The 13,035-nt window shown below is 36.5% G+C and overlaps 1 protein-coding gene across 1 annotated transcript in view; it reads left to right on the forward strand.

Moving 5' to 3' along the window:
* Positions 1–2,039: 2,039 nt before the first annotated feature.
* The window catches only part of LOC135079879 (titin), a 104,377-nt gene continuing 93,381 nt past the window's right edge, over positions 2,040–13,035 (forward strand). Inside the window, exon 1 of the mRNA XM_063974521.1 lies at positions 2,040–2,212. The gene's annotated coding sequence lies outside the window, so the exon portion shown is untranslated. The remainder of the gene's footprint in view (positions 2,213–13,035) is intronic.

A 13,035-nucleotide genomic window follows, 5' to 3' on the forward strand; every position in this document is an offset into this window, starting at 1 on the left:
TTCGATGTGCATATTACAATTTTAAATATTCATACATTACATAATCGCGATAATTATTGTTTAAATACAAGTACCTACGATTTTGCTTTTTTTTTTTTTACAGTTAACGCATTTTGTGGTTAACGTTAGCGTTAAATTAATGCTGGGGCACGGCCATGGCACGGCAGTGTGCACCCGCTAAGACGAAACAAACGATGGGCAAGGAAGGGAACCCTATAACTTGAGTTTGGATGAAACCAGATAAACAAAATTTTAAATAAACAACTTCGAAAAATCGAAACTGCTTAAGAGTAGGCGCACACCGTTGATTTTTCGTCGGCCGATAGTTTAGTCGGGCAGTTGATCAGTATGGGCATTTAAGGGAGTGCGCACACTACGCCTTCGCGAATCTGGCTGATTCTTCGTACAATTTAAAATCGGGCACCACAACTATCGGCCAACTAAAAATCAACGGTGTGCGCCTACTTTAAGGCGGGACTCGAACCCAGATAAACAAAATTAACAGTTTTAATTGCATAAGTTGCAAACACATAGTTATTTTCAATTACTTACATAGCGGTTTTTTATGTTGGTACCTACCAACTTTAGATTTTATTGTTTGACTTCCTGATACCACGTCATAATCAAGGCCCTCTTAGGGGCCCTGGGCACTTATGGATCATAAGAATCAAGGGGCCCTTATCATCTGGAAAAAGGTCTTTTGGGCAGATGGGGGCCCCTCCGTTGCCGGGCCCTGGGCACGTGCCCAAAGTGCCCAGTGGGAAAGAAAAGAATAATATTTTGACTAACTAAGGTACAGTATAGTAGACTCTCTACCTACAGTAAGGGCGTGTAGAGTTAGAAGCTTGGCTATACATGAAATCGTGACTTTTTCACAGTGTGTGCCATACGGTCGCATCTTGGTGACTTACTTAATACCAACCTACACGAAAAACTTTTTGGTAGGATTAATCGAGTGGAAAATATTTCAATATTTCTTATCGTGGTGTGGTGTCTGTCGACTTTATTAAGCTTTTCGTGAAATTAACGCAATAAGCTGAAACGGCGACCCAAACCTACGTTATTGCTGATTGTGTAAAAAATATACCCACATTTTAATAGTTAAAGTAGGAAAATGACTAATTAAAAATAAGTTTTAAAACTTAGAATTGCTATATCACCTGTGGCACCTGTGTAAGTACTAAGCATAAAACAACGCTTATTATGTAAAAAAACTAGAACATGCTTATTCACTTGGAAAAACGACTGCCTCAGGTTTTTAAGATAAATGACATGTTCTGGATAAATTATATTTAGCATTATAGATGCAATGACCGTGTAAAAATAATAACGCAATGTTCAGAAAAATGTCTGTTGCAATAATGGTTGCAATATTTTATATTTTATAAGGTTTGACGATTTTCCAGCTAAATAAATTACTTTTAAAGTAACGAAGCAATGTCAAGTACAATGCCAGAGGTTTTACGATTTGATCCGCTGCCGGTGCCTTAATTAAATCACAGTTATTTCGTACAATACCGGCGGATGTTACGAAATCTCTTACCTTCACTCGTAGGCTGATACAAATCAATTTACGAACTATAGACGGAAGCACGTATAAATGAATAAAGATCCAAATCAAGGCGATTTCTTGCTTCTGCTTACTACCCACGATGACGGATGTAAAGATCTGCAGAACAGATGTATAGTGTTCGTGTTTCATTACTTATGTATGATTGGCATGCAACCTGCTGTTCGATGTTTATCTAGTTATTTGGTTTTAGGGAAAATAATAAAGTTACGTCAAAAATAGCACCAGATTAGTCTGCTTTGAATTCCTAAAACTTACCCTCCTAACGTGTTACATTTCAATTCAATTCTGAATATTGATCACTTAAATGATTAGATAACATTGATCTCACTCATTCGTTTCATTATGTTGCACTAGTCTTTTGGCAATATGGTCCTTTGAGCCGGACACACCCGCGAAAAGTTGGCAAGAAAGCGAATTTTCGGACCCGCAAGAGGTTTGTCTAGGCTCCGTGGGCAGGAAGGTCAAGCTACGTTCACCGTCTCCGCAGCAGTCAGCGCGGAACGATCGACGCGCGCGCATGTGTTGCCCTCCCACCGGCCGCGTAAACTGTGCTCTATCGTGCCGTTACATTGTGTTCATAACAGTGCCTGTTTATTTTTTTAAATTGCTGGAACCACTACGTGCGCTGCAACGACAAAGGTTAGTCACTATTAATGGCTTCTTCTCGATTCTCAAAGTTTCTATTCATTTACCTAGTCGATAGTAAACTATCGATAAAGTTCTCTACATTTACATCGTTTTGTAAGTCATTCATTAGTTGTTACGCTCCGCTGCAAGGATTACCTAACTAACCTCGGTTAAAGATTTTTGTAAACATAACATGTGAAAAACCTTCAAATACCCTCCCACGTGAACTAGTCAATAGTTAACTGTGACTGCAATTTTATAATTCTACAGTCAGGCTGACCCTGAAAACTACAGTAACATACTTACTTCACAGCTACTTAAATTGTATAATTGATAATAAAAATCAAAGAGCGAAAAGTAGGTTTCTACTTAGTAAACACGCATCACACAGAACACAGTTGCTTACGTAAACTGTGTACTTATCTAAAGAAACTGGTGTAGACAGTGTCGGTGAGATCTCAATAGCGAGCTGCTATAAAACTACTAGTAATAAACTGTGTGCTATAATAATTATAATAATGATCACCATCAGGTTGGCGCAACTTTTTACGAAGTTTGTGGTCGTAGAGTCGTTTAGGGAATTCACTACAAAGTTGATGGTGGTGCTTACAATGTGTCAGCGATTTGAGGTTGAGAGTAAATTGATAATATAGATTTTATAGGAATAAAAAATATATTTTGTAACCAGTAATACCCCAAAATAGATCGCTGGCATTTAATTAGATCCCGCGCGTCGATTGCCACCTGTCTGTAGGGTAAAAAAAGGGATCCATATAATGCAAATAGGGGTCTGCTATGTTAGTGGATCAAATTTTTACAAATCGTCAAGTTTTGGATTGCATAATAGACAGACCTCGAGATTGGCGAGTGGTCAACAAGGTACACCTTGTGGATTTCTATTATAAAACATAACTTTAAAATTTACCGAGGGAACTTTGATACAACTGTTGTAATGTTGTAAAAGAAAAGAGCCAACAAATAATTTTAAACACGCAAGCGACACGGCTTGAGTTTTTAACTAGACTATAAAAACGCTAGAAAATACTTAGCTAAGACTAGTTTCACACCGAAATAAAAATCGCATTTTATTATTTTATGAATCAAGGTACTTCATGAATGTGAGTACCTTCAAGATGGTTTATTAACTTGGATGTTAACAGGTTTATATCAATTAATTAGACGTAAATTACTTACAACAGTTAATAAAAGACAATAAAAGTCATACAGGACAGTAACTACTGGAGGTACTCGTATTGTTATTAACTCAAGGCGATAGAAAACGTGAGAAATAAAAGTTCGATGCCGATGGGATTATGAGTCGGATTTTATAATGCCGCAATAATGTGTTGTAACAACGTACAGAAATGGAGAAATAAACGTTTATTGTTTAGATTAGATTAGATTTCGGTAAGATCTAGCGGAGGATATAGAGCGGAGAATCTTCACCCCTCCTTTTGGTAGGATCTAGGGTAATGAACAAAGAAAATATTAATGATCTGCGTTACTTAGGACAAATCTCTTTATGCGATGGGGGCACATATTTTGAGTTTATGTCCAGACCTAAAGAATGATGAGATAATAAGTAAAATTTTATAAAAAAAAATAAAACCGACTCCAAAAAACCTACACTAAAACGTAGAAAAATAATTACTAATTACCTACTTATTTATTAGGACGAATTATTAATATTTATGTAGGTATACCATGATTGATACTTTTGGAGTCGGTGCAGACAAACTTTACATGTTTCATAATCTTGGCACCGACTCCAGAAGTATCAATCATGGTATACCTACATAAATATTAATAATTCGTCCTAATAAATAAGTAGGTAATTAGTAATTATTTTTCTACGTTTTAGTGTAGGTTTTTTGGAGTCGGTTTTATTTTTTTTTATAAAATTTTACTTATTTCTTGCTTTTTAGTTAACTAATTATTACCTTGATGTTACCACTGAAGGTAGGCAGTACACTGAGACCAAAAAAAATTGGTTCATAATCAGCGGAGATATTGCGTATAAAAAAGTTCATCCCCAATTTTCCACCCTTGGGGGTGAAATATTTTCTTCAAATTCGCATGAAACCACCCTTTTGATAATACCTATTCAACAAAAAAATAATCGTTCAAATTGGTTTATAATCGGCGGAGATATTGCGTATAAAAAAGTTCATCCCCAATTTTCCACCCTTGGGGGTTGTTTTTTTTATTATTAAATTTAAATGGGACCACCCTTGAGGTATTACCTATACGTCGAAAAAAGATTTGTTCAAATCGGTTCATAATTGGCGGAGTTATCGCGTAACAAACATAGAAAAAAAAAAAAAAAAACATACGGGTCGAATTGAGAACCTCCTCCTTTTTTGAAGTCGGTTGAAAATGTCTCTGCGACTCCACTTAATAATGAAAAGACTAGTTTTAGACACAGGTTCTATTCATGTAACTTGTTTTTAAATGTCAGTTCTAAAGGATAATCTTGATTTGACCATGATACAACTTAATTCCAGTGTATTATATCGTTAGCAGGAAATTCAGTGTGATACCATCTTTATTGTGCTTCCAGTGGCCATCGTCAGAACACACAAAGAGTCCGTTTATATCGTCAGGGAAACAAAGACCGTGCAGATTTGTTATTATAATCTTTTCTTTTTATTAAATTTTAATTGCACATCTATTTTTTTCTTGTTGGGAGGTCTGTATAAGTTGATCAAAGATTTTATTTACTCAAGCACAATCTGATTTTGTGGTGAATTGCGGATTTTGAACACTTTTTGCCTTAACACCTTTGCTGCGGCAGTAACTTTCTAATACTTTCCATTCCTTCGGTACAAGGTCGGTAAACCTGGTATTAAAACTTACATTGTGGCGGCACAAGGCTTAAAGACCTTGTAATATTTAAGATTTATTAATTTTATTTTTGGCTTCATGTTAATAGATATTGTGTTTTTTTTCTATGGATATTAATAATAATGCATTTATTGACATACACCTGAAGGCGTTCGTGAATAACTTGTTTAGTATAAAAATTAGTGCTATATTCAAAATACAAGGCTTATGCACCCTGTGCCGCACTGAAGTAGGGAAGGCTGGTGGGTATTCTAGGGATGTGAAATACAAATATCGATAGTTTTAATTAATTTTTAATAAAAATTTAAAAAAGTAACAAACAAAGATGTTTTAATAATTTAGTCTAAATATTTTACAAATAAGACATACGTGCATAAATACTTAAATAAGCTATATTTGAAGAAAACATATTATTTAATAACATTTAGTTACAACTTCAAATATTTGTCACGAAAAACTATTTAAATTAGCAATAAATCGTGTAGCAAATTAAATAATAATCAATTTGCAGTTTTGATTTTGTTTGTTTCTCTTGACGCCATGTCGACATGTGCGTTTCTTACGAATGCGAGGCAACACTGGCTGCACGAAGCTAGCGTGGGGTGCGGTACCAGGTGCGCAGGGTACAAGGTGCTTCGACCTGGTTTCGCATTGTGAAGACATTTTATTACTTCCGTGCGGTACCAGGTCTAAAAACCTGGTATTAAGGTAGGTACATCATTGGATTCTATTTTAAGAATACATCATAGATATATATTCATCACTTTCCTACACCGGACCCAATTGAAGTTATGCCTTTCGTACGACAAGGAAGACTATAATTTTCTTAGCCGCACGGTAAGCGAAACGTACACAAGGTCTATAGACCTGGTTTCGCACTCAACGTCAACGTGTTAATTGGAAAACTTCAATCGAACCTAACGAGACACACAACTTTTTCATTACCAAAAAACGTTTTTAGTTACAATATTATTCGGTGATTTTCGCTAATAAAAAGCTAGCATGCAGCGTGTAGAGTCACGCAAATACTGAATCTTTATTAGCATCACATTAAAATCAACAAAAAACTGTTGATGAGCAAAGTCAATAAATTGCAAGAGGCGTTTTTTCAATTTACTCCTTTGCTGGAGTGTCGGCGCCTTTATTCTAAAGAGGTGATTAAAAATCCAGGCTCCAAATGGGCAAAGCTAATTTACCTCAGGTCAGGGCATTAGAAGCCAGTCGTTAATGGCTGAGCCATCGAACGGCTGGGATCCGCGCGTTCACAGGCTCTCGGCGGAATGCGCCTATTACGAGTTCCGCCTTGGATGCGCTTGCGCCGACGTTAGAATGGAGGGAATCTGTGGTGTAAAGGTGGAGAGATAGCGAGCTTTTTACAGAACCTAGTTATAAATACCGTGTTTAAATAACAACTAGAAGCGGAATAAAAGACAAAGCAAACTTGTGAATCAAAAATGTGATATAATTGGGCACACTAAATTTCCTACTTTTAAAATTGACTCGAAATGGCTGAAAACACAAATTAATGCTCTTTTCAGAAGGTCAAAAAATGAATTATTGGCAAGCACCTGTCTAACGTTTCAAAACTCAATAAAATCATTACGGTTTTAATGATTAACTGAAGTTTTCGTTATCTAGACGTTTTGTTGTGTTATGGCCCATTAGTTTGATAAATTGTTTGTTCAGTAGTTAAATAGTTGCTTTATACTTTATACTGCTACTATATTTCAATTAATCAGACAATGTTCAAATGGCTAACCTAATGCTTAAGTAGGTAGGTACAGTCTCTGCCATACAACCAGTAGGCCTAAGATGCGCGCATCGACAATGACATGATATGATATGACAATTTTCGATCACGTAGATAATTTTATCATTTTCCCTAACATGGGACCATCGATAGAAAAGTCTATCGACCGCTATCGCGTGATAACCGAATTGTTGCCATATTAAGAAAAAATTGCGTTATTATGTTGGCCAACCTTGAAATATTTTAGCTCATTCGTTCAATCTCGTTCATTTCTGCTACTAATTCGGCTAAAAACACATATCTTAAAGCAGTGAGAACGTCATTAAAAAAAAGTTATGTCAATTTTGTTGACATTACATGACTGCTTGATTGTATTTGTTTGTGTTTTTAAAATTGTATTTTTATGTTTCCAGTCTTATTTTTAATATTTCTAAAGTACGGAAAATATCAAACGAAGAGATAACCAAGTTAAAGAAAAACAATGAAGAATTCCTAATCATACCGATAGTATTAAAGAATGAAGTCTTCAAAATTAACAGAATAACCGAACTCCACTACCTACCCCATAATGCGAGGTTTACAGTAATTATTCAACTTACATGAAGCAGTCAGAAAGTTTATTGAGATTTGAGAAATAAAGTTACACTCATAAGTAGCAAAGTAAGTACCTAAAGTCTAAAATATTAGCTATACTCCGCAGATCTTGATTTTCATAAGTAACAGCACCGGAGAAAAGGAAAAATATCTTTATTCCTACAAATAAGCTTTCACCTTCTTTCCTATATTTATTTCACATAGTTCTTTCACCGTGTAATAATACTGTGATCAATATTTTGTATGTAAACTTAAAATACAAATAGGATTAAGTAAATGTTTCTATTTATGAACTGTTTATGTAATTGTAATATTTATAATTGTGTTTAAATAATATTCTTTCTTTTTTCAGACAGTGGATGAAGAAGTGTGGGATTATGAGTGATTATTTCATTCTAAAGCAGACATAATCAAGTCTTGCTCACTATCATGAAAATTTACAATAACAATCAGCAAGAGAAACTTCAAGGGTACTGGCTAGGCTAACCAATTCATGGAATTCTGTTTGTATTTGAAATTATAAATAGCTATTGTAAAACAAAAGTTTTCCAAATAAAGATTTTGTAAATAATGGTTGAATTATTTTGAAATTACACTGCAATAATGAATTTATTGCCTGCGTCCAGCGCCTTTCTGCTACCATTATGATGTCGTCGGTCCACCTTGTGGGTGGACGTCCCACGCTGCGTATTCCGGTACCCGGCCTCCACCCCAGAACCTTGCTGCCCCATCGGGCAACATGGAAAGCATTGGGGGAGGCCTAAGTTCAGCAGTGGACGTCCTATGGCTGAATTTATTATAATGGAATAAATTGTACAAGATTATCATCCTGTCACATTAAAGCCCTTAAAAAAGACCACATGGAGGAATTAGATTGATAGTAATGTGGAATGTATGTATGGTATCACCATCAAGTTATAAAATTAGTAAAATTCATTTATTCTCATTGTTATTATAGCAAGTTTGATTACACATCCCACCCAATGCTAATTTCTGACAATGACCTTGCCACTGTTTGATGTAGACACAAGAAGCTCGGTCACCACATTCCGCCCCATTTTCAATAATTTTACAAGATTATGTACAGATGACAGTAGGTACTTAAATCAAGCTAAACACTGTGGGGTATCTCACGACATTTGCAACTTAATATGTATTGTCTGATGTACTGTTGACTGCCTACCTAAGTAGGTAAGTAATGGTTATTTTACAAGGTAGGTAATGTAATAATTAATATGTGGGTGGGACTGTGGGAGCACTAAGATTTTGCAGCTAGCGATTATAAACTGTCGCAAGATTCGCCTCACACTGAAAAACTCTTGAACTAGAACTCAATCTCCACCTAGAAGTAAAAGTATCACAAAGGTGCTAGATTCCTTTCTTTGAATTTTACTAGCCTCAAATTAGTCGTAAAATGTCATTTACCATTATAAATGATAAATAAATAGAGTTAAAGTAGCTTGCAAAAAAGTTAATCTCCTATCGTCTTGCTATCGTGGGCAAGGATCGAGGACGATAAAAACACCACATCCTATCCTATCGTGATGTCAAAATATGATATAGTTAGCGCTTCATGTTAGGGCTTGCCAGGTTTATCACAAAAAAAAAAAAACAAATCTATCACTATCACATTTTGACAGATGACATGATAATTTTCGGGGTGCCATGTTAGCGCCGGTAGATAAAACGATATAGTGACGTCAAAATCGATATAACGCCGCGATAGCAGTTTATCACGGCGCGCATCTTAGCCCTGCAGGAAAAGTAAAGTTAAAAAAGCGTCGCTGCTCGCTTCTCGCTTACGTGGCGAGTTCAAAGCCCATAAAACCTTTGCCTTTCCTTGTTATTAACTAAAGTAACTCAGAGTGAGCCGTTATACGGCGAGATGCGTAGCCAAACTGGAGTCTCGGTAGCTCTACTGGGATTTGCCGGGCTTCGGACTCAAATTTTAAAACCATTGTCATTGAAAAATTTATCCATTCATTGGTATTGCTGGGACAAAATGTTGCTAGTCGTCGAACCGGGCAGGTGATTTAGAACTTTCATCTGTTTTTGATACGATTCAGTTTTTTAATGCTTTTTTGTTTTTCATTTCTATGCTACATCCTACTTAACTGCTTAGGCTACCAAGTACCTTGTAAAAGCTCTTCTTCTTCTCAGTCGGTACACTCTTGTCAGAGTGGTCGTGGTCATCATCTTGAATCACGATTCAGAGTGATGTTCCTCGTAATACGGCGCCATTCCTCGCGGACTGCAGCTTTCCGGGTACTTTCGCTAACCGAGCCCTTAGTTGCGGCCTTGATCTGGTCCGTCCATCTCATTGGTGATCTACCACGTGGTCTGGTGCCCTCAACTTTTCCCTGCACTACGAGACGCTCTATGGAGTCATTACTGCGCCGAGATACATGGCCGAAGAAGTTTAAAATGCGTGACTGTACTGTGGTTGTGGTAAAAGCTCTATCATTGAAATATTTACCGTAATAAAAAAAAAACATCAATGTCAGATTTTCATGTTCATTGCGCATTGTTAATATTTTTTTTAACTTGTACTCGTAATAAGCCGACAAAAACATCTCAATACCGAACGATATTTGACACGTCTGACATGTCATTACCCCGGGACTGCCCGCTGTGATCAATCGATACTTTGTTTTAGTTTTATTCCCTGTCAGTGTTCGCCTTGTTACGCGCAAATGACAGTGTTATATGATAATAATAAGCTGGGAAGTTTAAAAAAGTTCGTGGTTTCAATAAGTTTTTTAATAATTTTGAAACCTTAAAGAAGCCTCTTTCGAGGTCCATTTATGAATCATTTTCACATTAACCTAGTAAAAAGCTTCAACGTACCCAAGTTCTAGGTACGCAAACGCATTGTGTGCTGACCGACAAAAACCCGCCAAAAGGAAGTTACTTTTTTTTCATTTAAATTAACGAATTCGGCGTCACGGTCCAATGCCCACCCTGTTATTAAGTATACGCTAAAACTCCTGTGAAATCCATTAGTCTGCGAAATATAAAATTCAAAATGTTAGGTTTGTGTTACGGTCATTATCTAGCAATTTTCTTTGGTATTGGAGTTGGTCTAGCCCGGAGGTGTCATGGTGGGAATAGGGATGTCAACTTTGCAACATTTACCCTGATTTAAGGGAAAAAATTGTGAGCAATTTCAACCTATTTATTATAATATATTTAGTTTGTTTCGTTAAAAATTTATTAAAATTTGTGGTTTACGAATTAGTTAAAATTAAATTAAAGTCCCCTCCAAGTAGGTAAGCTGGAGCTTTTTAATGTTTGCTACTTTTGCTAGGATCACTACAATTTATGGTTTTGAATTAGCGATTTAGAAGCTCTGTACTAAAAAGCACAAGTAGTTGTGGGATTAATACTAGAGATAGAGATAATACTAGTCCAAGGCTCTTACTCTACGAAAAAAACCTTTGTGGTCGTGAAAAAAGCTTTGTGAAGGTAGAATTTTGATGTTTGGATTGGTTCGCCAGCCCTGGAATTTAGAACAATGCTTTATAACGTCAGTTCTAACTTATTACTGACAGCGGGCCACTTAACCAAATAACACGTCGCGCTTTCCCGAGGCACTGCAGATATGGATGATGTCGCCGCCTCGGGTGGTGCCGACCATAGCTTGGGCCATTGGAGCAATTGTTCTCATTACGGAAAGTGGACGTTGGCTCTAGATGGTAGAGTGCTAGCTATAACTATTACTATAATAAACTGCTGCACTGTTTTGAAGAGCTCAACAAAGTTTTCTGAGAGCAGCTGCAAGCTTTCTGACAAAAATATAGCTGCCCCGGCGAACTTACCGCCTATTATGTAACAAATAATGTGGGATTCTAATGGTTAAAGAATTTTTTAAAACGGTCCAGTAGTTTCGGAGCCTACTTAATCAATACCAATTAGCAATCCATCCATCCATATTTCCTTACAATATTGCTGAAAACAGCAGCACAAAATTAATTTCTATTTTGTGACAGTACTTAGACTGACGTCAGCAGTACACCACCCACACGACAATCTGGATTTTCAAATCTAATTTCAAATAATATTACACTAGAACGTTTTTATTATAAAACAGTTTTCTCCTTGTTTTCTCTAACTTTAGCTAAAATTGTGTCACACAGCCAGTTCGCGGTATCGCCAAATTAGGCATTATGAAACCATTATCTTTGCCACACTTGTGCAAACAAATATGGCGGTTGGAACTTGTCTTTCCCGTAACCGTTGTGTCTGTATTAAAATAAAATATATTTACGAAAGCACTAGAGAGCGATGACCGACGATTAGCCGAGGTTTTTTTATGGCGACGCAACATGCAGGATGTTGGTACGTGACTTATTTATTAGGTAGAGCCCCTTCGCGATTTGATTTAATATACTCGAGGGACAAAAAAAATTAATGAGCTCTTTTGTATTAAATACTCTATGAAGAATAAATTGAAAGTGTAATCAACTTCGGTGTTTTTGAAGAAGCACTCGTAGTTAATCGTTACTTGCATGTTTTGTGTCGAATTTAAGTAAACTGATTAGGTACGTACGCGCCAGTAAAATTTTCAACTATACTAATCTTAAAGTAACGATAAGTAACTATAAAAATAAACTTTAGTTGTCTAGGAAGACAAAACTACGGAGGAGTGTTATGGTAGAGACTCAAGCAAGACTGAGTTAAGAAATTGCATTATAGGTAAAACTACTTACATTTACTAAAGTACAAGTAGGTAGGTAGAATTGTATCATCTCTTGGTGTATAAGTAGGCAATACTCGTATAAAACTAGTTGAACGTAGGGTAGTTAGCATGTATGGAGGTGCAGGTACTTCTATTCCATGTTTTAGCACACGCTGCGCACCCACTCAATATCGCCAACCGCCGCCGTTTAATTTACATAATATTGGCAGGATTGATAATATTATTCCTTGGCGGGAAATATTGGCACGTTCCGTTTTACGGTCGCGCGGGCTCGAAGGTTTAAAGTTAAGGTTTGAGTCGGAAAACGATGGCAATACGGCTCATAGAAATGTGAACTGTTTAACGTCGGCATTCGGACTTGAATTGCTTGCGATTTCTGTGTGCGGTAACCGCCAGTTTTCAAACTCGCACCTTATTGTAAGGTGCCGCGAAATGGAGATGTCCATGATCATAAAACGCGAGCGCTCGTAATCGTAATTTTGTATTTTGAAAATAAAACACAAATGTTTATACGCCTTTATTGTTTATTTTGATGCGAACATAAAGGTATCATCTTCGTGTAATATTGCGAATGGGATGCGAAAGCGCTGAATGTGTTTTTGAAATAGTTTTTTCTTTGGCATTTTATTTTGTTCCAACGCTGACTACAGATGATATCTTAAAGGTATTTTTAATATCTACCTACAGGAAAATAATGTTGCAACTCTAAAAATATTTTTCCCTGAAATAGTCGTAATTTTCATACCGGCTTTATACATCGCGGAAGCCTTGAATCAACAACTATTAAGTAATAATGACAGATCCACGATGTAGTCACACGCGAGATGATTGTGTGTTCGGGTCGACAATCACATAGATTTGCTATTAATCGTGTGGAGGAATAATAAGTCACAGCCTGGGCAGAACAAGCAGTTCAATTGTATCGAAGGACCTTTACCCTGAGATCCT

Source organism: Ostrinia nubilalis, chromosome 2 (assembly GCF_963855985.1).
Source record: "Ostrinia nubilalis chromosome 2, ilOstNubi1.1, whole genome shotgun sequence".
NCBI classification, from domain to species: Eukaryota; Metazoa; Arthropoda; class Insecta; order Lepidoptera; family Crambidae; genus Ostrinia; species Ostrinia nubilalis.